Here is a 25,370-nt window from a genome sequence, read left to right as displayed (position 1 = left end):
AACTAAGGACAGAGTAGGGACGAAGAGCAGGAGAAGAAGATCAACATTAATAGGATGAGACGGGGGAGGGAAAGGGAGAGAGAAGGGAAATTGCATGGAAAGGGATAGTGATCCTCAGGGTTATACAAAATTACATACAAGAGGAAGTGAGGGGTAAGGAAAGAATAATACAAGTGGAAGAAGTGTTTTACAGTAGAGGGGGTTGAGAGAGAAGAGGGGAGGGGAGGGGAGGGGAGGGGGGATAGTAGAGAATAGGATAGAGAGCAGAATTCATCAGACACTAGAATGGCAATATGTAAACCAATGGAAATGTAACTGATGTAACTGATGTGATTCAGCAATCTGTATACGGGGTAAAAATGGGAGTTCATAACCCTTTTGAATCAAACTGTGAAATATATCAAATTAGATGTAATATTTTGAACGACCAACAATAAAAATAAATAAATAAATAAATAAAAAGTTGGAAAAAAAAGAAAAGGAGCTGAATGAGACAAGGGAAAATGGTATTAATTCTGTAATTCATACACTTGAAAATAAAGATATGATATTTATGAACCTTTAATTCAATACAGTCACATTCAAGATTACTCTCCAAGCATAATGATTGGAGTTGTGGATATCTCCCAAATTTCAACTCTTCAGCTTTGGTAGCTCAGATGGCTAAATGATGTGACTTTTACTAGTTTATAGCCAAGTATTGGAGAATATCCCCCACTTTGTGCTTCATTTACTGACAATATAGTCAAGCAAAGCATATAGGGTTTTTTTCAGAATGAGATTAGCCTAGATGAAAAAAAAAAAAAAGAAGTCAAAAATCTTAACACCAAAAAACAAACAACCCAATCAATAAATGGGCTAAGGAGCTAAACAGACACTTCACAGAAGAAGATATACATTAACAAATATATGAAAAATGTTCAACATCTCTAGTAATTAGAGATATGCAAATCAAAACTACTCTAATATTTCATGTCATGCCATTCAGAAAGGCAGTTATACAGAAAACAATAAATGTTGGTGAGGACGTGGGGAGAAAGGCACACTCATACATTGCTGGTGGGACTGCAAATTGGTGCAACCTACCTGGAAAGCAGTATGGAGATTCCTTAGAAAATTTAGAATGGAACCACCATTTGACCCAGCTATCCCCCTCCTCAGTCTATACCCAAAGGACTTAAAAACAGCACACTACAGGGACACAGCCACATCAATGTTTATAGCAGCACAATTCACAATAGCTAAACTGTGGAAGCAACCTAGATACCTTCAATAGATGAATGGATAAAGAAAATATGGTACATATACTCAATGGAATGTTATTCAGCTTTAAAGAAGAGTGAAATTATGGCATTTGTCAGTAAATGGTGGGAGTTGGAGAATGTCATGCTAATCGAAATAAGCCAATCCCCAAAATCAAAGGCCAAATGGTTTCTCTAATATGCATATTCATTTCACATATTAGAGAAAACCTTCACAATAAGGCGGGGAGCACTAAGGAAGAATAGTGTTACCTTAGATTAGGTAGAGGGAAGTGATGGGAGGGGAGAGCAGGAAATGTGGGGATAGAAAGATAGTAGAATGAAACAGACATTATTACTGTATGTATATATGTGACTGCATGACCAATGTGATTCTACTACATGTGCACTCAGAGAAATTATATTCCATCTATGTATGATATATCAAAGTGCATAAATGCATTCTACTGTCATATATAACTCATTAAATAAAAGATTAAAAAGAATAAGATTATGGCATTTGTAGGTAAATGGATTGAGTTGAAGAATATCATGCTAAGCAAAGTAAGCCAATCCCCAAAAATCTAAAAGCTGAATGTTCTCTCTGATAAGTGGATGCTGACCCATAATGGGGGGTGGGGGCATGGGAAAAATGGAGAAACTGTGGGGCTGGGGATGTGGCTCAAGCGGTAACACACTCGCCTGACATAGGCGGGGCGCTGGGTTCGATCCTCAGCACCAAATAAAAATAAAATGAAGATGTTGTATACACCGAAAACTGAAAAATAAATATTTAAAAAATTCTCTCTCTCTTCTCTCTCTCTCTCTCTCTCTCTCTCTCTCTCTCTCTCTCTCTCTCAAAAAATGGAGAAACTGTGATTGGGAAAAAGGAAGGGAGGGGTGGGGAGGGGAGGGGGCAGGGGGCAGGAAAGGTGGTGGAATGAGATGGACATCATTACCCTAGGTACATGTATGACTGCACATATGGAGTGACACTATATCATGTACATCCAGAGAAAAGTTGTGCTGCAATTGTGTACAATGAATCAAAATGCATTCTGCTGTCATGTATACCTAATTAGAATAAATTTATTAGTTAAAAATGTGAACAGAATACAAAAGAGATGTAATTTTTGGCTATATAGAAGGAGAAAAATAAATAAATAAATAAAATAAGAAACTAAGTGGAAAGAAAAAGGGAACAAGAGAATTTGGATATTAGCGAGAGAAGAAAGGAAAGCAAGAGAAATAAACTAACAAAAACAGAACAATGCTGGGTATGGTGGCACATGCCTGTAATTCCGGCAGCTCAGGAGTCTAAGGCAGGAGGACCACAAGTTCAAAGCCAGCCTTGGCAACTTACCAAGACTCTAAGCAACTTAGTGAGACCCTGTCTCAAAGCAACATACAAAAAGGGTTGGAGATGTGAGGGGTGGTTAAGCTAGATTCAATCCCTGGTATCAAAACAAAAATAAACAAACAAAAAACCCTAGCCCTCAAGAGGCAAGACAAAGACAAATATCAATTTTTAAATGAGAAAAATGAAACAAAAATGTACATATATCCATGAAGCAATGAGCACAGTAAGAACACCAAGAAGTGAGCTAGAGAACGAGGGGAAAACATCTTAATGAAAACAGAAAGAATTCTCTCCAGTGGGGGGTCAACACTGTCAACAGATTCTCACTTTCTAGGCTCAAGTGTCCTTCTTTGTGTTTACTCTTGGGGTATGTACCCCTTAGAGAGAGCAAGAACTGGAGGTTGTTATACTCTTCCTCGTTTTCTGTTGTCCACTCGCCTCCCGGCTGGAGTGGCCTAAGCTGAAGCCGTTTGAAATAACACTCTACTCCCCTTCTCACCAGTGTAAGGTGGGATGGAATGGGACGTAGTCAACGGGAGTGTTGCCCAGACAGAGCAGACGGAGGCTCTCCCAGGATGGGACTACGGCACAGTTCTAAGTGGGGAGTTCTGGTGATCGGGGCTTCGTTCTGATCAGGCCTTTAGAATGTGCTTGGGTGGTACCTGCTCTGGAGAAATTAGATGAACACACCCCTAAGGTTGGGTAGATGCCAATCTCTGGGAGTCTGAATGTCAGCAGACTTCTGAGAATTCTACTCCTCCAGTGGCAGAGCCAACCCTCCGTAGGTCTCTCACACTCTGCCACCTATAAATACAGCATCCCCAGGTTCAGTTCCTGAAGGTAATCATGTCCCCCTGCTCAGTTTCCTGACCCTCTTTAGCTGGTCACTTGAGCGGTCAGATTAAGGGAAAGCAAGTTGCACTCTCCTCCGTATCGCTGACTTGAATCCTCCTAGGTTCCATCTTCTCTGGGCCTGTTTCACTCACATCCTGCTACGCACACCCTGGGCCACATGGTAAGTGGTTGCCAGGACAGTACAGCAATGTCTGCTATGCCACACCAGGCTCTCTCAGCAGCACGCTGCAGCCTGGCTTCCTCAAGAGGACTCCCCACCTCAGTTTTCCACTTGCCAGTTGGGAAGCACAGAGCACTTTTGAAACAACAGTTCCCAGTCAAACTCTGGATCAGCTCAGACTACTTTTCTGTGCTACAGGTTTTCCATGCCAAAGCTGTGTTTGCATCATTCCCGCTCCTCTGCAGTGAACCAGCACCTCTACTACTGCTACGACCAGCTTTACTCCAATGTATTCTTTCTGCTTTCTTGCTCAATGCACCCAAATTTCTTAATCCCTAAAAGATTCTGACTGCCTGATATTAAATTTCAGTGAATTCCTTCTTTCGCCCACATTTTGGAGAGGAAGTACTGCCACTTCTTCAATCCCAAGCCACAGAGCAACTTAAAACAAAGCCTTTCTCTAATCTACCATCTTGAAAGTCCTCATTTTATTCATCTTTTTTTAAATTTTTTTTAAAATCTGACTATTTCTTTTGGGGGGAGTTATTTGTTCTAATTAGTTATATATGACAGTAGAATGTATTTTGATACATTGCACACAAATGGAACACAACTTCTCATTGCTCTGGCTGATCATGGTACAGAGTCACACCAGTAGTGTAATCATACATGTACCTAGGGTAATAATTTGTCTATCTCATTCTACCATCCTTTCCATCCCCACAGCCCCACCCCTCCCCACCCTCTCCTCTGCACAATCCAAAGTTCCTTCATTCTGTCCTACTTCTCCCACTATGGATCAGTATCCGCTGATCAGAGAAAACATTCAGCCTTTGGTTTGGGGGGATTAGCTTATTTCACTCAGCATGATATTCTCTAATTCAATTCATTTACTGGCAAATGCCATAATTTCATTCTTCTTTAAGGCTGAGTAATATTCCATTGTGTATATGCAACACATTTTTATTATCCATTCATCTGTTGAAGGGCATCTAGGTTGGTTCTATAGTTTAGCTATTATGAATTGAGCTTCTATAAACATTGAAGTGTCTACATCAGTGTACTATGCTGATTTTAAGTTCTTTGGGTATAAATTGAGGAGTGGGACAGCTGAGTCAAATGGTGGTTCCATTCCAAGTTTTATGAGGAATCTCCATACTGCTTTCCATAATGGTTACATTTTGCAGTCCCACCGCAATGTCTAAGTGTATCATTTTCCCCACATCCTGACCAACAGTTATTGTTGCTTGTTTTTTTCTGGTATTAAGTTTTTCAGTTCTTTATAGATCCTGAACATGAATGCTCTGAGGTGCATGTGGTAAAGATTTCCCCCCCATTCTGAAGGCTCTCCCTTGTTTCCTTTGCTAAAAAGAAGCATTTTAGTTTGATTTCATTCCATTTATTATTTCTTCATTTTAGTTCTTGCACATTAGGAGCCTTGTTAAGGAAGCCAGGTCCTAAGCTATCATGATGAAGATTTGGGCCTGCTTTTTCTTCAATTAGGTGCAGGGTCTCTTTCTAGTACCTAAGACTTTGATCCACATTGAGCTGATTTTTGTGCAGGGTGAGAGATAGATGTTTAATTTCATTTTGCTACATATGGATTTCCAGTTTTCTCAGCACCATTTGTCGAAGAGGCTATCTTCTCTAATGCATGTTTTTGGTGCCTTTGCCTAGTATAAGATAACTGTATTTATGAGTGTTTGTCTCTGTGTCTTCTATTCTGTACCATTTGTCTACATGTCTATTTTGGTGCCCATACCATGTCATTTTTGCTACTATTAATCTGTAGTATAGTTTAAGATTTGGGATTTGATGCCTCCTGCTTCACTCTTCTTGCTAAGCATTGCTTTGGCTATTCTGGTACCTTCTTTTTCCAAATGAATTTTATTATTACTTTTTTTCTAGTTCTGTGAAGAATGTCATTGGGATTTTAATAGGAATTGCATTAAATCTGTATGGAACTTTTGGTAGTATGGCCATTTTGACAATTTTAATTCTGCCAACCCAAGAGCATGGGAGATCTTCTAAGGTCTAAGATCACCTTCTAAGGTCTTCTTCAATTTCTTTAGTATTCTGTAGTTTTCATTATAGAGGTCTTTCACCTCTTTGGTTAGATTGATTCCCAAGTGTTTTTTTAGGCTTATTGTAAATGGGGTAGTTTTCCTTTTCTCTTGCAATAGCTTCATCGCTTACGTATAGAAATATGTTTGATTTATGGGTATTTATTTTATATCCCACTACTTTGCTAAATTCATTTATTAGTTCTCAAAGTTTTCTGGTGGAATTTTTTGAATCTTCTATATATAGAATCCTGTCATCAGCAAATAGTGATAGTTTAAGTTCTTCTTTTCCTATTCATAACCCTTTAATTTCTTTCATCTGTCTGATTGCTCTGGCTAAAGTTTCAAGAACAATGTTGAATAGAAGTGGTGAAAGTGGCAATTTTTAGAGGGAATGCTTTCAATTTTTCTCCTTTTAGAATTATATTGGCCCTTAGCTTAGCTTATATAGCTTTTACAATGTTAAGGTATGTTCCTACTATCCCTAGTTTTTCTTATGTTTTGAACATGAAGAGGTGCTGTATTTTATTAGCTCTGCATCAATTGAGAACATCGTATGATTCTTGTCTTTATATCTATTGATATGATGTATTACATTTATTGATTTCCACGTGTTGAACTAAACTGCGTGCCTGGGGTAAACTCCACTTGATCATGGTGCACTATCTTTTTAATATGTTTTTGTAAGCAATTTTCCAGGATTATACTGAGAATCTCTGCATCTGTGTTCCTCAGAGATATTTGTCTAATGTTTTCTCTCCTTGAAGTGTCTTTCTCTGGTTTTGGTGTCAGCTTCATTGAATGAGTTTGGAAGGATTCCCTCCTTTCTATTTCATGGAATAATTTGAGAAGTAGTGGCACTAATTCTTCTTTGAAGGTCTTTTAGAAATCAGCTGAGGATCCATCTGGTCCTGGGCTTTTCTTTGTTGGTAGGTGTTTGATGTCATCTTCTATTTCACTGCTTGAGATTGATCTGTTTAAATTGTGTATGTCCTCCAGATTCAGTTTGGGTAGATCATATGTCTTTAGAAATTTGTCATTGTCTTTGAAATTTTCTATCTTATTAGAGTACAAATTTTCAAAATAATTTCTAATTATCTTCTGTTTTTCAGTAGTGTCAATTGTGATATTTCCTTTTTCATCATGAATTTTAGTAATTTGAGTTTTCTATATCTTCATTAGTGTAGCTAAGGGCTTATCAATTTTATTTATTTTTCAAAGAATCAACTTTTCATTCTGTCAGTTTTTTGAATTGTTTCATTTGTTTCAATTTCATTGACTTCAATTATTTTCTGTCTTCTACTGCTTTGGGCGTTGATTTGATATTTTTTCCCCTAGAGCTTTGAGATGATATGTTAGGTCATTTATTTGTGGACTTTTTGCTTTTTAATTTATGATCTCAATGCAATGAAATTTCCTCTTAGCACTGCCTTCAGAGTGTCCCAGAGATTTTGATATGTTGTATTGGTGTTCTCATTTACCTCTAAGTATTTTTTTTTTAAAGAGAGAGTGAGAGAGAGAGAGAATTTTTATTATTTATTTTTTAGTTCTCGGCGGACACAACATCTTTGTTGGTATGTGGTGCTGAGGATTGAACCCGGGCCGCACGCATGCCAGGTGGGCGCGCTACCGCTTGAGCCACATCCCCAGCCCTCCTCTAAGTATTTTTTTATTTCCTCCCTGATTTCTTCTGCTATCCATTCATCATTCAATAGAATGCTATTTAGTCTTCAGATTTGGGGATAGATTCTATTTTTTATTTTATTATTGATTTCTAGCTTCATTCCATTTTGATCTGATAGAATGCAGGGTAGTATTTCTATTTTTTGTATTTGTTGAGAGTTTCTTTGTGGCATAACATATGGTCTCTTTTAGAGAAGGATCAATGTCTTGCTGAGAAGATGGTATATTCACTCAATGATGGATGAGATGCTCTATATATGTCTGTTAAGTCTAAATCATTGATTGTATTATTGAATTCTATAGTTTCTTTGTTCAATTTTTATTTGGATGATCTATCCAGTAGTGAGAGAGGCTTGTTAAAGTCACCCAGTATTATTGTGTTGTGGTCTATTTGATTCTTGAAATTGAGAAGGGTTTGTTTGATGTACATAGATGCTTCATTGTTTAAGGCATATATACTTATGATTGTTGTGTCTTGTTGATGTATGATTCCCTCAAGCAATATGAAATGTCCTTCTTTATCCCTTCTGACTCACTGGTTTGAAGTCCAATTTGTCTGATATGAGAATGGAAACCCTTGCTCATATATGCAGTCCTTATGAGTGGTGGTCTTTTTTCCCAACCTTTCACCTTCAGTCTTTAATGTCTTTTCCTAGGAGGTGAGTCTATTGAAGATAGCATATTTTATTTGGTCTTTTTTTTAAATCAAATCTGCCAGTCTATGTCTTTTGATTGATGAGTTTAGGCCATTAACATTCAGGCTTATTATTGAGATATGATTTGGGGTTCTCAGATATTTTAGTTTATTTTTGGTTTTTAACTTGACTTAGTTTCTCCTTTGATTGACCTTTCTTTCAATGTAGTTCCTCCTTTAGCTGGTTTTCATTGTTTTCTTTTGTTTTCATTTTCTCCTCATGGAATATTTTGTTTAGAATGTTCTGTAGTGCAAATTTCTATGTGTGAATTCTTTTAATTTTTTGTTTATCATGGAAGGTTTGCATTTCATCTTTGAACCTGAAGCTTAATTTTATTAGATATAAAATTCTCAGTTGGCATCCATTTTCTTTTACAGCCTGATATATTTTTCCCAGGACCTCCTAGCATTGAGAGTCTGGGCTGAAAAATCATCTGAGACCAAATTGGTTTCCCCTTTTATATATTTGATTTTTATCCTCTTGCAGCCTTTAAAATTCTATCTTTATTCTGTATATTAGTCATTCTCATTATAATGTGCCTTAGTGTAGGTCTGCTGTAATTTTATACATTTGGAGCCCTGTAAACCTCTTGTAGTTAATTTTCCATTTTATTCTTTATATTTGGGAAATTTTCTGATGTTATGTTATTGAAAAAATGTGCATTTCTTTGGTTTGTATCTCTATGACTTTGTCTGGTCTTTTTTTTTTTAATTTAAGGCCACTTTCTTTTTTTTGTATGTGATGCTGAGGATTGAACCCAGGGCCTTGCATATGCAAGAGTTCTACCATTGAGACACAATTCCAGCCCTGACTTTGTCTATTCTGATGAATCTAAAATTTGGCCTTTTCATGTTATCTCATATTTCTTGGAAGTTCTGTTCATGGTTTCTTATTATTTTCTCTGTGTAGTCTGGCTGGGCACAAAATCACAAGCCACTCACAGCCTTGTAGGTTCAAACAGCAATTCTTTATTCCCGAACTCTCACCAGCACTCTACACGCATGTTCTGGGAAAATCCACATCCTTCACCGGACTTTGCATACCAAATATTCTCTGAATCCCACAAAAATACAACGGGAACTCAAAGAGCGGGTGCCTGAGGCAGCAGGATATGCCCTATTCCTAGCAGGATCCACCCTAAACCTGGAATTGCCCTATTCCCAGCAGGATCCACCCGAAACCCAGATCCACCCTAAACCCAGATCCACCCTAATCCCTGAGCAAGGTCACCTTTCAAATCAAAACTCTCAAACATTCATGCAATGTCACTGCAAATGACCTGGGTCCAAGGAAAGCCCATTTCCATAATGGAGAGTCCTCCCTCTAAGCAACATTGGGTAGGCTGACAAGGAAATTGCCATGCGTCATTCCTACTTGGCTATGGCTCTCAGCATCTCCCCTCTTCTGATTAATTAAACAACAAGCAATGTGGCTTAGGGACTGTGCCTGTTAGGTAGTCCAATTCAACATACGGTCCTTACCCATCATCGGATGATCTGACCTCTAGGCATCAGCCTCCTGTCTTAGGTTGGCACCATTGCAATTGGATCATACCCCTCACTGACTACTGGTCCAGCATACAGCCATACTTGTGGATAGGCCTATGCACCAGTGTGGGGGGGGGTGACACCAAGCCAATTGACGGCTCTTTTGGAAAAATTGTATCACCGGTGACACCATCAGCAAAGATAGGCCAGCACTACCACAATTCGCTGCACCAACAGATAGTTCACAATGCATACAAGTGATACATAGTCCAGGCAAGTTCTGCAAGCAGTTCAAACCGGAGGAATCTATCAATATGTCCATTTCCTCCCAAAGTAAATCAACTCCTTGATTGAGCATTACTTGTTGAGTTATTATTCATTGATGCATCAGTTTATACAGTTTACTGTGATAGCTCTCATAGAAGCTGTAGTTTGGTTTTATCTTTGTCTTCACTGGCACTGGGATAAAGATAGGAATTCTGGAAATGATGCTAAAAAGAAATTATGTAATATTACATTATCCTGAACAGAATTGTTAAATATAATGGAAAGGAAAGGTGAAAGTAAACAAACAGATCTGTTAACCACCTTTAAAAAGAATCCTTAACAGCTGTTTACCTAATTTAAATTAAACCATTTAAATCACATGAATAAAAAAATTCAGATCCATTTTTTCATGAGCACTCCTCATATATGAAATATGGACATACACACATACAGACATACAATACAAAACACAAGAGCGCACACAAACGTACAACACATAAGACAATAGTAAAGGCCTTGTAGCTTTACCTAGGTGAAATCTCCATTGCAATGTTTAAAAACTCCACAGTCAAAAAATAAAACTGATCAGAAAAACATTAACCTAGGTTTGTATGAGCTCAAAAAATAAAATAGAACTTTATAATGTTGGAAAAGGCAATAATAAAATAGATATTGAAAAAAACATCCTGGTTAATCGTTGTCACAGATGTAAGAGTAGCCAAGCTGGAGCTCTGGATATCAGCTGTTATGGATTTGAGTCAAATCATCTTCTTTTTGGTCTGTAGAAATTGTTTTGGTTAGTCTCTCTGGAATCCAAATCAGCTGTTGTTCTCCCTGTGAAACACACAAACACACAAACAGGAACCTGAATCCAGACAATCACTGGGTCAGGACCTTTCCATTGTCCTGTTAGAATATCCTTCCAAAGTACCTTGGGCTTATGTACATTTTTTGGCACATATGTCTTTCCACAGCACTAAGTCCTGATGAATCCAAATTTTAAAAGTTTAGAGTAAAAAGGGTTATTTTAAGTTTATCTTTGGGGTATATATACCCCTTTCCAATTCCCTCTTTTTGCTTTAATAAGTACATTTTAATAGTTTGATGAGCTCTTTCAACTATGCCTTGTCCCTGTGGATTGTATGGGATTCCTGTTATATGAGTAATGCCAAATGATGAGCAAAATTGTTTAAAAGAGGTAGCGGTATAGCCAGGACCATTATCTGTTTTTAACTGTTTTGGAATGCCCACAGTGGCAAAATTTTGTAAGCAATGAGCTATAATATCTTTAGTTTTTTCTCCAGCATGAAGGGAGCCCATCAAAAATCCAGAAGAAGTATCAACTGTAACATGTAAATATTTTAATTTTCCAAATTCTGGCAAGTGTGTGACGTCCATCTGCCAAATTTGGTTAGGTATCAATACTCTAGGATTGACTCCAATATTAACTTGTGGTAAAAAGGTCACACAATTTTGACATTGTTTTATTATATGTCTGCCTTTTTCCTTAGTTATTTTAAAATGCTTTTGTAAAGTATTAGCATTGACATGGAACCTTTTATGAAAATTTATAGCTTCTTCTATTGTGGAGAAAATATGTATGTCATGTGTAGATTTATCTGCTAAATCATTGCCCAAACTAAGGGCTCCAGGCAATCCTGTATGTGCCCTGATATGTCCTATAAAGAATGGATATTTTCTGTCCCAGATTAGACTTTGTATAGCAGAAAACAAAGAGAAAACAGTAGAGGAAGGAGAAATCCTACCAGCATCTTCAAGGGATACTATAGCATTAACTATATACTGACTATCGAAAAATAAATTAAATACAGAATCTTTAAACATCACAAAAGCTTGTAATACTGAATTAAGCTCTACCTTTTGAGTTGATTGTTTGGGTACAAAAATGTAAAAGTTTGATCAGGGGTAACTACTGCTACTGTACCATTATTTGACCCATTGGTGAATATATTTGGAGCATTCATGATAGGGGTTTTTCTTGTCATTTTTGGAAAATCTACAGGATGCGATGACCAAAAAGACAACAAAGGATTAGATGGTAAGTGGTTATCAAGTGAAACATTAGATTTGCACATGATTATTGCCCAAGTATTTAGCTCATTAGCTAACTCATCAATTTGATTCATAGTATATGGAGTAATAATTTTATTAGGAGAAATTTCAAACACTCCCTTTGCTGCTTTTATTCCTTTGAGTATTAATTATCCTATAGCCTCAGAATACCTAGTAAGAATAGTGTTAGGAGAATAAGGTAAATGTATCCATAATAATGGACCTTCTTGCCAAAATACTCCTGTAGGAATATTTTTTGTTGGTAGTACAATAAATAATAAAGGCAAACTTATATCAATTCTATCCAAATGCATATTTTCCATATATGTTTCAGTGATTTTTAATGTCTTTCTTGCTTCAGGCGTTAACATGCGGGGTGAATTTGGATCTGATGGACCTTTTAGGATATCAAATAAAGGTCCCAACTCTCCTGTTGGTATGCCTAGATAAGGCCTTATCCAATTTATGTCTCCTAATAACTTTTGAAAGTCATTAAATGATTTGAGTTGATCTACTCGTATTTGAATTTTTGGTGGACAGACCATGGTTGAGGATAATAGAACTCCTAAATAATTAATTGGAAAATTTAATTGTACTTTATCTATTGCTATTTCTAGATAATAATTTTTTAATAAGCTTGTAAGTGTGGCATAACATTCTAGCAATGTGTTTTTATCTTTGTGTGCTAATAATACATCGTCCATATAGTGAAATATTTGTAGTTCAGGATTTTGATTTCTAAATGGCTGGATTGCGTTGTTAACATAAATTTGACACATAGTTGGGCTGTTAGCCATCCCTTGAGGGAGTACTTTCCATTCATATCTCTGATCAGGGCCTTCATGATTCAGTGCAGGGACAGTAAATGCAAAACATGGACTATCCTCAGAATGAATTGGAATTTAAAAAAAAATCTTTAATATCTGTAACTAACACATACAAGGTTTTTGGCAAAGCAGACAATTGGGGAATCCTTGATTGAGCAGGTCCCATAATAACCATCTCATTATTAATGGCTCTTAAACCTTGCAATAATCTCCATTTACCAGATTTCTTTTTGATGACAAAAATGGAAGTATTATGGGGAGATAGGGAAGGTTGTATATGTCCTTCTGCTAATTGTTGTTTGACCAGGTCATGGGCTACTTGTATCTTTTCTTTAGTCAGGGGCCACTGAGGAACCCATACTGGTCTTTCTGATTTCCATGTAATTATGATTGTCTCAGTGGCCCCATGTCTATTTATTCCTTGATCTATTTGAATTGGTGCTGTTATACCTTGTTCTTTTTCTCCTAATCTTTTTTCTTTCCTAAAAGCTTGTCTAGCCCTAGTAGTGGGCACATTTGGATTGATGTTATTTGTTAATGTCAAACCTAATTGATCTAGGACATCTCATCCCCATAAATTTATAGGAAGATGATCCAATACATATGGCTGTATAGTTCCTTCACATCCTTCAGGATCCTTCCAATCTAATACCATTGCACTTCTATGGGGATTAGTTGTCACTCCTAGGCCTCAAAGCGTTTGAGTGGCTTATTGTAATGGCCAATGTTTTGGCCATTCTTGACAAGATATGGTGCTAAGGTCAGCACCTGTGTCCAGTAGCCCATTAAACTCATGTCCTTGAATATTTAGTTTTAGCATTGGGCGAGAATCTAAATTTAAAGACAGCATAGCCCAATCTACACCTGTGGAACCTAATCTCCTGGAACCTCTTTCTACACTATGGCTGGAAAATTTATCATGTAGGCTGGGTATTATTAACAACTGTGCTATTCTATCTCCTAGTGAAATTACTGATATACCTCTTGGAGAACTAGCTATAATTTTTATTTCACCTACATAATTGGGATTAATTACCCCAGAACTTATCATAAGTCCTTTTAGTGTAAAAGAACTATGTCCCAATAATAAGCCTATTGTTTCTTGGGGAAGAGGTCCTTTTACTCCTATGGGAATGATTTGAACTCCCATCTCTGGAGTTAGTACTGCTCTGGCAGAGGCGCAGATGTCCAACCCTACACTCCCTCTGGTTTGTCTGATGAGGGATTTAATGGATAATGTGTCCTGGGCACTACCCTGATGGTGTTTCTGGGATCCTCCACTGCCCCGTATATTTGTGGTTGTGGGCCCCGGAGCATTGGGTCCCCCAGTCTGTTTTTTGGCAATGGAGCCTGATGCCTTTCTCCACGATATTGTGGGTAAATACCTGGTCCTTGTCCGGTTTTTGATAAGGGAGTACCCTCTATGGTGGTTTGAGAACAGCATTCATTAGCCCAATGTCTCCCTCTACGGCATCGTGGGCAAATACCTGGTATTCTATTCCTTTGATACCTAGTTTTGTTAAACCCTTTTCCTATGGGGCAATTCCTTTTAAAATGTCCTATTTGTTCACAATTGTAGCATGTTTTTGGCCTGGCATCTAAAGCCTGTTGTTCTGCAGCTGCCAAGACTTGCCCTTATTCATTAATATCTCTACATAATTTAATATATGTGTTTAAATCTTCATGTTTCCATGGTCTAATAACCTCTCTGCAGTAATGATTTGCTTGGTCATATGCCAGTTGTTTTATTAATGGCATTGCTTGTTCTATATCCCTAAAAATTCTGGCAGCTGTTTGAATAAGCCTATCTACAAATTCAGCGTAAGTTTCATTAGCTCTCTGTATTACCTTAGATAGCTGACCTTGTAAATCTCCATGTCCTTGTAAAGTCTTCCATGCCCTAACTGCATCTGCAGCAATTTGTGCATATATAGCAGGATCATATTCAATTTGTTGCCATTGACCCTCATAAGGTCCTTTTCCTAACAACATATCTAGATTTCTTTGAGGGTAACCGGCTGCTGCATTTTGCCTAGCTGTCTCCGTGCAAAATTCCTCATTGGCAACCTTCCATAACAAATATTGTCCGCCATTTAGCACAGATTTACACATGCTAGCCCAATCTGCTGGCATCATGTCCAAGTTGGTAATGGATTCGACCATGCTTACCATGAAGGGTGCTTGGGGACCATAGGTTGTTACAGCCTCCTTTAACTGCTTCAATGTTTTAAAATCTAAAGCACGGTGAATTCGCTGCCCTCCTACCTGTTCAAGTACAGGGCATGCTAATCTTTGAGGTCCTGTCTCAGGATCCCATTTATCAACTACGGGGGTTGAGGGCCACTCAGCTGTCTCCACAGGTGGAGCTGTTGGTTGAATTATGCCCTCTGGTGATAGAACAGAGTTAGTAGCAACCTCCTGTTGTAGCTTTTTTTCCTAATAGCTGTTTCTCCTCTAAGCTTTTTTCCTTTAAATTTTCTTCCTCTATCTGACTAGCTGGAGAGACCTTCTCTTTTGCTTGACCTAACATGTTTTCTACCATGGTCTGGACCTCTTAACAATTTACTTAACACTCTTTCAGTTTGTTTTTTACTAATTTATAATCTACTATAAAGATAACACAATCCAATAAGATAACACAAAACAAAACCAAAACTGAATGAAACAAAAATGGAATAAAAAATCGTTGTGTCAATTTTCTCTTCCTCAGGGCCAAAAAACTTCAAACCTTAAGCCAACCATTTTTCCCAGTTTGCCTGAGAAAGTTCTAGGGATAGGCAGCTTGAAACAAAAACAAAATAAATCAAAACAAGAACACATTGTTTTTTGAAATGGTCACCCATTCTCTCACCTTCCCTCAGGGGCAAGCAATTTCACTTACCTCCAAGCTTCAGACGTTCCCGGTATGGGCCGCCAAATGTTGCAGTCTGGCTGGGCACAAAATCATGAGCCACTCACAGCCTTGTAGATTCAAACAGCAATTCTTTATTCCCGAACTCTCACCGGCACTCTACACACACGTTCTGGGAAAATCCACACCCTCCACCAGGCTCTGCGTACCAAATACCCTCTGAATCCCACGAGAACTCAACGGGAACTCAAAGAGCCGGTGCCTGAGGCAGCAGGATACACCCTATTCCCAGCAGGATCCACCCTAAACCTGGATACACCCTAAACCCTGAGCAAGGTTACCTTTCAAATCAAAACTCTCAAACATTCATGCAATGTCACTGCAAATGACCTGGGTCCAAGGAAAGCCCATTTCCACAATGGAGAGTCCTCCCTCTAAGAAACATTGGGTAGGCTGACAAGGAAATTGCCATGCGTCATTCCTACTTGGCTATGGCTCTCAGCAGTTAACTTTATTTTCAAGAGTACATATTTTTCTTCCTTGTCTGAGGTTCTGTCTTCTAAGTGGTCTAGTCTGCTGGTGATACTTTCCATTGTATTTTTTATTTGGCTTCTTGTTTCCTTCATTTTGCGAATTTCTACTTGATTCCTTTTTATAATCTCTCTTTATTGATCTTTCATTTCCTATGTTTTCTCTCCAATACCATCCTCTATTTCAAAAATCAGCCTAAGTATGTACCTTCTAAACTCCTACTCTGACATTTCTTCTACTGTGTTGTCTATGGGTTCTATTGTTCAAACATCTTGATTTGTTTGAGGTGCTTGTGCCCTTCTTTTTGCATGTTGTTTGTGTGTCTTCTCATCTAGCTGTATAAATCTGAGGCAGTACAGTTTCTACCCTGTAGTCTTACAGTGTCCCTGAAGGCTTCCAGTATCTCACCTTTAAGGAGGAAACCACTATTAACAGGACCCAATGCAAACAATGTACATCTTTAAACCAAATAGCTCCTATTAAGGAATCTATAGTATTGTTGCAATAAACAGAAATGATGTGTTCAATTATTGTCTACAATATAAACAGTAAGTTTGCTAAAAGAGTTTACCATTCCTAATGAGGATACAGAATAAATTTAAGATGTGCTTTTATGAGGGAGAAGAAGAGAAGATAGAAGTAAAAATATATAGTAAGAGTGAAGTAGAAATTAATATAGGTTGTCTATGAGAGAAGTGAGAAGGAGAATCCAGTGAGGCAGATAGGTGAGAGAAAAAATATACAGAGATTTTTATAAGAAAATGTGAAAATATAAGAATATACAACAAAACTAATATAATATTCAGACATCCCAGTCCTCAATAAATTGAAGAATAAAAAATATTTGAATTCGAAGATGGTAGAGATGCGGGGGGGGGGGGGGAATAAAGGAACTCTCAATGGAAAATTGAACAAGTGCTTCCGTTGGCTCTCAAAAATTTTATCAGCTTCCCTTCTCCACCTGTGTGGAGTTGTCTGAGTTTGATGTTAGTTCCAGTACCCACCCCTTGTAGCCAGCCCCTTCCATCCCCATGCACTTCAGGACTGAGCTGCAGAGAACCTGATTTTCTCCAGTTTATCCAACAGGTGCCCCCACCCCACCCCCAGAACTGCACCTAGTCTCTGGATTTCCACAGCTTGCCAGACCCAGACTGGCCCATGCAGACCCAGCTAAATCTGAGGGATCTGGTCTTCAGCTTCCCCAGGTTCTACCCTGCTACAGTCCCAAGATCTCAATGCCCTTGCAACTTGCAGAGAGACCACCACGGATGCCTCACACAAAGGAGTGACCCTGCAAAGAGGCAACTAGATGGCAGCTACTCGCACACCCAGCAGAAATACCTCGGGTGCAATCAGACCTGCAGGTACCCCAACAATATATCTCCAGGCTCTGGCCAATGTCCCTCGATGGTAGTGGCATGTAACCACATGTGCAGATACTGTGACAATGAACTTCTAGGCAGCAGCAGGCAGCAGGTGATCCCCTGGCAGTCTTTGGACAATCTGAGGCTAAGAACAGGCAATCAGAGGTCGACATTTGGGCTGCAGGTGATAGGCAGGTAAAACACAGGCAATGGGCAGGCAAGAGGCAGGCAAATGAGCAAATGGTGGGCAATAGGTTTCCAACAGACAAATTGTAGGGTAAAGAGCAGGGGATGGGTGCACAGCAATGGCTGCCTCACAGAGAAACAGTATTTCTCTGCTTGAATCATGAGTCCTGGAGTGACAGGCAAGCAGCCCCCTCTAGTTCACTGTTGTGGATCCGTCTGACTGTTATTTCAAAAGTTCTGCCTTCAAAATGAGAAATTCATTTGCTTGACCTATTCTGTTGTTTAAGAATCTCAACTGTATTTCTTATTTTATTTATTGAGTTCTTTAGCTTCAGTATTTCTGATTTGTTTTTTTTTTTTTAGTATATCTGTCTCTTTCCTGAATGGATATTTATTATTCATACTCTGAATTGTCTTCCTTATTTCATTGAGTTGTCTGTATTTTCTTGTATCTCTTTAAATGTCCATAAAATTATTACTCTTATTTTTTTGGCAGGTGATTCATGGATTCCTTTTTCTTTGGGTGTATATTATTAGAGAATTAGTATTTTCCTTTGGAAACATCCCATCATCTTGTTTGGTCTTGCTTCTTGCGACCCTATATTGATGTACATCTGGTAGGTCAGTTGTCCCTATCACTTTTATATGATGGCTTTCATAGTAACATTTTCTGCTTGCAGTGTGCCCTGGGGTATTGTTGGATAGGTTGTGTTGGTTTTAGTTCCAGTTGAGTGCCCTAGTGTTTGTGGGCTTCTTCAGCTGGAACCACGGCTGGCAATGTCTGTGGTGGTCTCTGTAGACCACACTGCACAGGCTGCAGTGGTTGTGGGACGGCACCCAGCTGTGATGCAGCTCCATTAGGCAGGGTGATTCTGTGCCACACATCCAGCTCTGGGTGTAAGGGCCACACAGGGAACAGTTGGTCACACCAGGGGTCTAGATGGGCACAGTTCAGTGTATAAGTGACGCACAGGTGATGTCACAGTGCCCCTGAGGACCTACCTGCTCGGGGAGGTCTACTCAGTAGCTTCCCAGAGACAAGGGTTTGTGGTCAGGGCTGATATTTGCTTCTCAAGACTTCAGTTGCCTGAGACTCTGAAAACAGAATATTCAACTCATTTTAGTGCCACAGGATGGTGGGGAAACCACTCAGTTGTTTTCTAGGTGCCTCAGCAGGCCAAGTCAGGAAAGGCTAGTCAGCTGCTTCCCAGGGTTCTGGATGGGTAGACAACTGGTCAGGTTCCCTGGGGCTCTGTGAGCCACTCAGGGATGGATGCCTGGCTGCATTCCAGCTTGAGGGTGGGTTGGTAGGGCCACCTGGCTTCTTCCTGGGGCAGTGGGGAGAATGAAGAAGGCCACTTGACTGTTCTTGGGAGATCTGTCTGGCCAAACCAATCATGGATGCTTGCCCAGATGGTTCCTATGGCTATTGAGGGGAGGCAGGGCCTCCTGGGTGACTCAGACCTAGGTCATCCAGCAACTTGACAGAGCTTCCTGGCTACTCCACAGACCCTCAGCAGGCAGGTTCTCAAAAATGGTACCCTGTAGAAAGAACCTGGTGGAGAGGAAACACAAGGTCGGCTAGGCCCTTTCTCCAGGGCAACATAGTGATATGGTGTCCAGCAGTTCCCCAAATTGAGATCAGGGCTTTTGAGGACTGCAGGGTGCTCCGGCAGTCAAGCATCTTGTGTCTGCGGCATGAGTGGAAACTTCTGGGTTGCCTCCTGCACTCCGTCAAGCCAAGTCCCTGGGTCAATCTTAATAGAAATAACTGCAGATACTAGGTGCTTAGATGATCCGAGAAGAGACTGGCCTTCTTTATAAGGCCATGGTGGGTCTGTGTGCCCTGCATTGTCTCTGTCACATCCCCACTGCATTTCAGCACTCTGCCTCAGACACTCCAGGGGAACAGCTGTGGTCATTTTCTTGTTTTGGTCCTTTGCTGTGGAGACAGGCAGGCCGGGCACTTCTATCAGCCACCCTGCTCCGCCATCTTGCTCTGCCTCCTGTTTCCCAACTTCCTAATTTCTATTCTTAGCATCACTTTCCTTTGGCTTATGTTTTATCTGTGTCTCCTCTATCTCTTTTGTATGAAGCTCATTTGTTTTCTTTATGTCCACTCACAGTGAAGATCCTTGTGGTGTGGATTTGCCAGCAATTGCTGCTTTGTCTGTACCTATACATAGTGTTCTCAAGATCATGGGTTTTTTTAAGCACTATGAAATTAAAGTTCTCGTCTTTGATTCAAGATGTATTTAATGGAGGATTAGATCATTTTCGTTTGTCTTTGGTTTTGTCGTGTCTGTTTTTGCTACATTGCAAGGAGAATGTGGCTTTTGTGGTGATGTCTGCATGCTGGTATTTACTGAGATCCACTCTGACTTCACACAGGTACCTCTCATCTGGCTTCCTCCCTGCCCTCCTTCCTCTCCCCACCAGTCTCTTCTCAGATCATCTCCTTAAGAGATCCTCACCCATGAGTTCACTGTTCTGAGTCCCCTTTTGAATTTGTTCTGATATATAATCAGACATAACATTCCAGATGAAGACCCACAAGGAAGCCTTCACCATCAGTCAACTTCTGTGTTATTTTATTAATAAATGACTGTAACCAAATTATGCCATTATACATGAGCTCTCTTTTTTGCATTACACCTTTATGTGTGTTTATTTATCATATCACCATTTGTATATAAGGTATGTTGACATCAGATTCACATCTTCATTCATGAAATTTTGTATAATGAGAGTTATAAAAAATTCTACTGTGAATGGATAATTATGAATGGAATGCATTCCACTATTATCATGTAAGAAATTTTAAAACATAATTAAAGAAAGAAAAAGGAAGAGTGAGAGAAAAGGAATGTTACAAAATAAGACATGATTCATTTGGATTAAAGTGAGAAGTCTAATAAAATGAGGAACATCATTTTCACTGGGAAATTTCTAATAAAGTTCAAAACAAAAAAATAAATAAATAAAATAAGTGACTGTAACCACTGGAGGAGCCCAGAATGTAGTAAAGGGGCCAGACAAGAGTGAAACCCAGGACTTGGGCCTCTGAGGACTGGGATTCAAACTTCAGGTCAGCGGGGCCAATGAGAATGGGGTAGTAGGCAGCAACCAGGGACTTTTCCTGGATTATAGGGAGCGTGCAAGGCCAGGCCCCTTCTGGCTGACTGTAACAAGATTCCCTGTTTCTAGATAACTTTTTCCTTCCTCTTCTCCAGGAAGGGGGTAGGCGCTTTCCATCCTGACCTTAATACAGCCTCAATTCTGAGGGATTTGTGGAAATGTTAGGACATCTTCTGAGGTCAACGGATACTGACAGGTAACCAAGCCACCTCTTCTCTATGACTCTTGTCCCAACAGGAGTGCGATGAGCAGGCCACAGTGGGGAACTCTAACTGCATCCTGGGAGACAAGAGGCAGCAGGCCTTGGACTTCACGTCTTGTCTCGCTGTCCACCCACTATGTGACGGGCAAGTGGCCAAGACTCTGAGCTCGGCTCCTCACCCGTGCAATGAAGTGCGATACTTGCTGCATAGATACTTTCATTCTTAACTCACCGTGTCCTCCTTAGGGAAGATCCAGAGTCCGATGCAAGCCAGAGTTCAAAGGGCACAGCGTTAGCTGTATGGATACTGTGTAGGAGTGTTTATCTCCTTCCCACCCAAGTCCACATACTGAAGTCTGTCATGGTTTGGAGCTAGAATGTGTCCCGAAGCCTAAGAGTTGGGTACATGGCTCCAAACGCAGCAATGTCCAGAGGCAGGGAGGCTTGGGGAAAGGAACTGGATCATGAGGACTCTGACCTCATCAGTGGATTAATCCACTTGATCAGTGCTAGCTGAAAGGATGACTGGGAGGTGAGCTCTAGTTAGACAGAGTCCGTCACTAGAGGCATGTGCCCTGGAGGGGTTTACCTGGTCCCTGGCCTGGCTCCTTCTGTGTCCTCCCCTGACCCCAGCTACCACGAAGTGAGATGGTTTCCTCAGCCACACCCTCTGCCATGCGTGATGTTCTGCCTTGCAGCCAGCTGGTCCTAAACTGAGTCATCTGAAATCAAGAGCCAAATTGAATCTTTACTCCTCTATGTTGTCCTGGTCAGGAAGTTTGGTCACAGGGATGAAAAGCTGAGTAGCACAGAGCCCTAATCCTTCACACGATGGAATTTGGAAGCCAGCTCCTTGGGAAGTAATCAGATTCAGATGAAGTCATGCAGGAACGAGAGAGAATTAATGCTACGGTCCTCTTCCTCTCCCCACCCTCTCCCTCTCTCCCCCACCCTCTCTCCCTCTCTCCCTCCCACCCTCCCTCCTCACTCCCTCTCTTTTTTCCCTCTCTTCCTCCTTCCTTCCCTCTCCCCTTTGCAAAAATCCAGAAAAAAAAAAAAGATCTACACGAGAAGCCTTACCAGCAGGAACCAGCTCAGCTTTACCTTGATCTTGACTTCTCAGCCTCCAAAACTGTGAGAAACACATTTCTGTGATTTAAGCCACCCAGTCTGTGATATTTTGTTATAACAGCTTAAGCTAAAAAAGAAATTGATACTAAGCAGTGGGATGCTACTGTAACAGATACCTAAAAATATGGAAGTGATTTTGGGTCCACACTAGAAAAAGCTGGTATTTCCATGAAAGGATGGTTAGTGGTGATTTTAGTGAAGGCTGAAAAAGAAATGAGGCAGTTGGTCATGGTGCCAACAGGCCCATAATCTCAGCTACTCAGGAGGCTGAGGCTGAAGGATAACAAGTTGGAGGCCAGCTTGGCCAACTCAGTGATTCTCAATAAAAATAATATAGAAAGTGCTCAGATGCAGCTCAGTGGTAGAGTGTCTGCCTAGCATGTGTGAGGCTCTGGGTCTGTTCCCTGGTACTACAAAAAAAATGCCAAGAAGGAATGATGAGGAGATATATTGGGAAACTTCCATCTTAGAACAAACACACATAGATAATCATGTACAGAATGTTTGTAGAAATATGGGTGTCAAGGGAGATTGTGCTGACAGACAGAAATGAGAAATAGTTTAGTGGATGGGATAATCCTTGTTTTAAAATGGCAAATAATTTGTCTGAGTTCATGTTCTAAGGTTTTGTGGAAGGTAGGATCTGTGGGTGATGGAATCCCTATGAGCCGTGAACTGGATATTTCCTACAATAAGTATGGAAGGAGGGGCTTGGTTCCTCCTGACTGCCTACAGCAAAATGTAAGAAGAGAAAAATGAATCGAAGAGGGAATTGAGAAGCCAAAATAACCAGAGCTTAAATAATTGGAAAATCCTCAGCCTATCGATACTGAAAAAGTTTTTGAGAAAGCGTATTTGCAAGAGAGTATTAAGGGGGGGGCCAACCCGCAGTTGGATAGGGGATCAGCAGGTGTGTCCCCAGACCCCACCAAAACACTGCCAGCTCTGACTTGGGGACAGAGGCTGGACGGAGGAAGGCAGGCTCCAGGCTCCTTGGCTCTCACCAGCATGGGGTGACAACTCTACCTGGCTGCAAACTGCTGCTATTCTTCAAGAAAAGGGAAGCCATGAAGGTGGCTTAGAGATCACCAAGGCCAGCACCTCCTTCAACAGGCCATATGTCCAAAGCCAGCCGTGCACGTGACTCCAGGAGCTGTGGAGGTGACCCAGCCAACCCAGGGAACCCGAAGGGCAGAACATCCGACCAAAGCCTCAAGGTCTAATGGCCTTCGTCATGCTAGGCCTTGTACTTACAGTGTCCCCGCTTATCTTAGGGGATATATATCATCCAAGACCCGCTCCACAGATCCACAAACCATGGAGAATACTGAATCCCATGGTTTTTTTTTATATATACACAATCCCATGTTAAAGTTTAATAAAACATAGAATAATATGCTAGAATAATATGCTATATTAGAATAATATGCTATAATAGACATTATTTAAAACTTCTCCATTCTTTGTTTCTAGAATTTTCCATTTAATATTTTCAGACTGCAGGTACGTGAAACTGTGGAAAGTAGGATTGTGAAGGAGGAGGAGGTGGGGCCCATTACCCGTTCCTGCCTCTTGGAATGGGACTGGCTCCCTGGGGCTGGAACCACCGTTTTTGTTCAAAGCCAGATGACTTGTCTCATTTCGCAGTCACAGCTGGAAAGGAATTTGGCCTCAGGAGAGATTGTACCTGGAGTCTCACCCATGTCTGATTTAGGTGATATTTATAGGAGACTCTGGACCGTAGACTTTAGAGTTGATGCTGGAATGAGTTAAGACTTTGAGGCTGTTGGGATGGAAGGAATGTATTTGTATGCGAGGAGGACATGAACTGGGGGGCCAGGAGTGGAATGCTGTGGACTGAATGTATCGCCCCAGAACTCACATCCAATGAGATGGAACCGGGAGGCAGGGCATGTCTTAGTTCGTGCCTCCTGCTGCAACAAACATACCTGAGACTGGGCAATTGATAAAGACCATAAACTTACCTTTTCATGGTTCTCAAGACTGGTCATCCAAAATTAAGGTTCCAGCAGGACTAGTGTCTGATGAGGGCTCTGCTTCCTCCATGGCCCGTGGCGGCTGCACCTCCGGAGAGGAGGGTCCCTGTGTCCTCATGTGGTGGAAGGGACAGAGGGCCAGTGGGAGTTCACTTCGACCTCAAGCATTCATGGGGCAAAGCCTCCCATGGGCCACGTGTCATCATACTGGGGAAGCTCCAGCTTGAATCTGGAGGGAACATCACCATGACAACCATGGTGGGCACTCCGGGAGCTAATCAGGTAGTCAGTGGGGAGCCCTCGGGAGTGGGGTCAGGCCCTCCTAGGAACAGTCAGGACAGGGATGATGCTCCTCTCAGCAATGAGAAGGTGGCTGTCAGAAGGCCCCGACCAAGTTGGAGGTAATTAGGCCTAGATGTCACGAGGGTGGGACTGGTACCCTGACAAGAGACCAGAGAGACTCCTGTTCATTCGTTCTCTCTCTCTTTTCTGTGTGAGGACAGATACAAGAAGGTAGCCATCATTTGCAAGACAGTCTGTATTTTAATCAGCTTTTTTTCCTGCTGTGACCAAAAGACCTGACAAGAACAATTACAAGAGAAAAGATTATGTGGGGACTCACGACTTCCAAGGTCTCCATTCTTTAAGAGGTGAGGCAGAACATATGGTGGAGGAAAGCGGCTCAGGACATCACACCAGGACGCAGAGGGAGAAAGTTCCACCCAACAGGGACAAAGGACACACCCCAGACCCACCTCCTTCAGCCACATCCTACCTGCCAACAGTTACCACTCAGCTAATCCCTATCAGGGGATTAATGCACGGATTAGGTTAAAACTCTGGTAACCCCATCAGTTCACCTCTAACCTCTCTTTTTTTTTTTTTTTAAAGAGTGAGAGAGAGAATTTTTAATATTTATTTTTTAGTTCTCGGCGGACACAACATCTTTGTTTGTATGTGGAGCTGGAGGATCGAACCCGGGCCGCACGCATGCCAGGCGAGCGCGCTACCGCTTGAGCCACATCCCCAGCCCTAACCTCTCTTGCATTGTCTCCCACAGAGGCTTGGGAGGACGCCTCACATCTAAACCTCAGCAGAGCCCTTACCATGAACCAAATCAGCAGCAGCTTGATCTCAGACTTCCAGCTTCCAGAGGGTGGGAAACTAACGTCCGTTGTTTAAGTCCACAGTCGGCCAGAGCAGGCCAGGCAAATGAGACAGGCCAACCACCTAGGGCTTACCAAGGAAGAATTCAAACT

At 40.8% G+C, this 25,370-nt stretch overlaps 1 pseudogene; it reads right to left on the bottom strand.

Annotated features, from left to right (window-relative positions):
• Positions 1 to 24,107, bottom strand: part of LOC101969610 (sugar phosphate exchanger 3-like) — a 56,667-nt pseudogene extending 32,560 nt beyond the window's left edge.
• Positions 24,108 to 25,370: the final 1,263 nt, after the last annotated feature.

Source organism: Ictidomys tridecemlineatus, chromosome 5, assembly GCF_052094955.1.
Source record: "Ictidomys tridecemlineatus isolate mIctTri1 chromosome 5, mIctTri1.hap1, whole genome shotgun sequence".
NCBI lineage: Eukaryota > Metazoa > Chordata > Mammalia > Rodentia > Sciuridae > Ictidomys > Ictidomys tridecemlineatus.
The sequence above is the reverse complement of the archived record's forward strand: the minus strand, read 5'-3'. Positions and strand labels throughout refer to the sequence as shown.